A 4,448-nucleotide genomic window follows, 5' to 3' on the forward strand; every position below is an offset into this window, starting at 1 on the left:
ACTATAACTATACTGATAGCTAAAAAGCAATAGAGGCAAAAGTTGGTTCAGATAAATGCACACTGGGTAACTTTTTGGAAGTTATAACAGGCCACCAAAAATAAGAAGCTTTGGACAAATAAATTAAAATCATTTCTGGGGCATATTGGGCCTTTAAAAATTAATTCAAAATAAATACTCAAAATTTAGTGGTATTCAGTACTATTTTATTGAGGGCACCTCAAGGTAGCCCTCTCCTAATCTCAAAGATTCTCAACTTTCCTGAGTTTACTCGACACTTACTTTATAATCTGAATACCACTCGCCTGAAAGATGAGGTTTGTCTTAACCGTTAGGCAATTATATGGGATTTACTCATTGAGTGTGAGTGTAAGTATAGATTCTGAAAACCGGCCTAAATTACTTTTAAAATTTACATAAACTGCACTAACTTGGTTTAAAAATGAGTGTATGTTGCAAGTGTTTAGACCGATTTTGTAGATTTACTAACGGTCAAAATAAATTTTAAAAACACCTATTTTTAACGGAGAGACCTCCTGAAAATACAATACCAAGTAAAGCGGATTATGAAAATAAAAGATCAAATATTCGGCAAAAATTTAATTCTAAAGGGGTAACTTTTGATATTATTCATAATCGCATTAGTTTTTATAATCAATGTACGTGGTACTTTTTGCCGTCCCGGTTGTTTAACATAATATCTTAATTCCCAGTTCTTTAAAACGTAGTTTCACGGAAACAAAAAATGTTGAAATGTTTGGAGCAAAAAACTGTTTAATATAATATATATACAAATTTTTTTTTTGTAAATGTGTCCATGTGCCTTTCTCAAAATATACATTATAAAAGTGTGCGGAATGGCAGTATGAACACTTCAATTTTATTTAGACCGAAGGGATTATAAGTAGTTAAATGCCTTCGTCCAAAAAGGATGGCGGGGGAAGCCTTGCTTTTTTTTTTATTCTGAATTGTAAATTCAAATATATCTTATATAAATATATTAAGAGTAACGTATTGGGCCATACGGTGTTGTCCGGCCATCTTTATTCAGAATTATAGACATGACATTCTGTGATGAGGATTATGTTTTTCACAAAAAATATGCAATTTATTAAACAGCACATACCATGAAGAATTGAGTAGTGCTTCACATGATTTGGCGGCGTCTTTGACTTGCAGCAACAACATTTAACTTGTAAATTATTGTTTGGGAATATTGACCTGAGACACATTAATATTCTTGTTTCCGTATTTTTTTTACCCAAATTTCTTTTTGAAATTTTTTATAATAAAAAATTTTTTCGATTTCTTCCTTTAACCCGTAACTTTTCCATGGCATAGTGGTTAAAATATTCCCCCCAGCTAAAAATCGCCCCCCCGTTGGAATTGAACCCCAAAAAAATTTTTTTTTGGTTGTCAATCATTCTTTATTAATTATACAAATTTTTAAACTTTTTTATTTCTTTTTCATTTTAAAAAAACAAAAAACTTTGATAGTAGATTGTAAAGTAAAAGTTCAAAAATCCCCGATGTCTAACCCGTGTGCAATGGGGTGCCACGCGAAACTTAATACTTGCCAAGTTTCGCAAAAATATAATTTTAAAGAACAAAAAAAAAATGAAAAAATAATGTTTCAGTAAGATTCGAACCAACAACCTTCAATTTGAAACTTGGAGTATTAACTCCTTATCACTGAGGCTAGTTAGCCTAGTGTTGGTAACTTTAATTTATACATAAACCATAAATACATTGCGCCATACTTTAAAATGTGTATGATTTTCTTCGGCAATAAAATAATGGTTATTTTTGAAAAGCTGTATGTACAAGAGACATATATTGACAGAAAAGGCAATTTATTATCTTTATAAACATAAATTATACAAAATCATTTTTTATATAATTTCTCAAGTATTTTTCTAATGTTGTTGCTGATATTAATTATTCTTTTTTGAATATATCCAGTAACGCAGGAATGTTTTGTATATCTTGTATATTTTGCTTTGATTTTATCAATAAATTCGTCTTAGGTTTGTGTCATCTGCAGCTGGACATGAAGTCAAGATATACAGTATTTTTAAGAGATAGTGCAGCATCAGTGAAAGGCCGAGTTTGGGAAACCGTAATAACTTTAAAGTCTATGAATATTTTGCTGTAAGCTTAATATATAAAATTAGCCTAGTGTTGGTAACTTTTAATTATACATAAACCATATACAGTATTTTTAAGAGATAGTGCAGCATCAGTGAAAGGCCGAGTTTGGGAAACCGTAATAACTTTAAAGTCTATGAATATTTTACTGTAAGCTTAATATATAAAACTCAAACAGTTGTATTTTACTTTTATCACATGATTAAAAAAACGTGTTTGACAAAATCAGAATGACGTAACTAATTAACGTTATACGAAGAAAAATGTAATGGTTTCATGACATTGAAAATAAAGTTAAAAAAAAATATTGAAAATGTCTGTTACCTAGGACAGCATTGTTCAGAAACACGGACAGAAGAAATACCGCAACCGCCCTCATCACCTTCAAATAATAAGAGAAAGTTAAAACATGCAATATATATATATCAGATAACTTGTTACACATAGTGAACAATATGCATTTTAAATTCTCTTTGGATGTGCCCTCTTTTTGAATAAATGATCTAACAGTTCTGGATCCGGTCAAGCGGCTGTAATTGGTACTTTACTGGTGGCGTATAGGATAGTCATATGCGCGTAGTGCCTGAAGATTTGCGAAATTGTTAGGCTACTCGAAAACAAGTCCGTTTGCACAATACTTATTATACCATTCAAAATGCTATTAAAACCACACAGTATGAATGCGAATGAAAATGCATTGTGTATTAACATTTTAAGGATGTCTTTTTTAGAGAACCACAAACCTGACAGAGTGCATAAATCTTGAATTTCTTAACTGTTTTACAGTTGACTGTGAGTATTAAGTCTAGAACGAAAGCACTAATGATATGGGTTTCGTTGTATAACTTCTTATTTTCTATCAAAATTGATGGTGAAATAACATTTGTAATGGTAGAACGAAAGATATGAAAAGTGAATTTAAAACTCTTAAAAGAGCTCGCAAAACGTTTTTGTTTATGAATTGTTTATAATGAACCCGCCTCACGGACCTCGTTGTAATGAGAGCCGTAGTAGTTTCGTTTTATTTAAACAGACGGCAAGACCATGTTTTTTTGTTCTAAAACTAGGCCATCCAAAAGCGTTTGTTTTGTTTTTCCATTACCATAATGGTTGCAGTATGAGAATCTTCAGACAAGGACCGGAAATATCTATTCACTAGGATTAACTGTTTAGAGGCTGGATATTCCCGTCCATGACAACAGGCGATGTTTGATTGTTTTTTTCGCATATTGCATGTTAAATCATATTTCGGACAGGATATTACGAAATCTGAAGCATTTCGACTTTAGCACTTTTTATATTCATTCATAACAGTTGTAGGTTCGACAATGATTTTTCGCAAGACCTGGTGTGAATTGCAAAGATGATCCTGTCTGATATGCAAAATAAGAAGAGAACTTTTGTTACCGAGGCAATTTTGTAAAGCTAGAAACGCATACATAGGTGCTTAAAATTATACACCCAGACACTCCCAAAAAATTTCCCCTCGCAATTTTTCACAAGTTTTATCAATTTGTAAAAACTTCTGAAAACAGACAAGAAAAATAAAGAAACCCATTAAAAATAAAATAATATGCCTCACATAAATTAACTCACGATAACACGTGCTATTTCCTCCGTTATTGCGTGAAAACACACCTCGTGGATTTATTATGAGCGAAAGAAACCCGAGCTTGAATGCCCGCAAAATTTGTTACTACATATTAAATTGCCAATCAAACGGTCTTTGCATTCTAGTCAATTTTTGATTATTAATTAACTGACCTCGTATTATATTATAATAAAAAAGAAGTTAAAACCTCTGTTTAAGTAATATATCGATTGGCACAAGCGTCGCTTCTTAAATCCGTACAAGCAGAGCTTAAAAACGGTAATGCGATTTAACACCAGATGCTTTATCAGTTCATAACTTGTAATCATAATTAAAGTCATTATAATCGTTTATATAGATTCGGTAGTGTTTACAGGTCGAAGATTCTATTTTTGTGACCTCTATCAGCTCAATCTGTCGTATTTAAACCTCGGCCACTGTTTCTTCCGGAGCAGGTTAGCAGAAAGGCCTACAACCCCGACCAAGATAACTTAATTTCCCTGCGATAATCCCAAGAGAATAATAAAGAAAGTAATATATGTTTGATTCGAACCAAAAAATAGAACCTCCTTTGGACCCAGTTCCGAAGTACATATTCGCAGTAAGAGATGACACTAGGGTAAATACAGCCAACGCGATCGGTCCGTATACAAACTCGGCTGTAAGCACGACAGCGAGTCAACTAGGCTTTCTAATGATTATTATCAAA

The sequence above is a fragment of the Ruditapes philippinarum genome, unplaced genomic scaffold (assembly GCF_026571515.1).
Source record: "Ruditapes philippinarum isolate M1 unplaced genomic scaffold, ASM2657151v2 ctg7616_1_1_1_1, whole genome shotgun sequence".
Taxonomy (NCBI): Eukaryota; Metazoa; Mollusca; class Bivalvia; order Venerida; family Veneridae; genus Ruditapes; species Ruditapes philippinarum.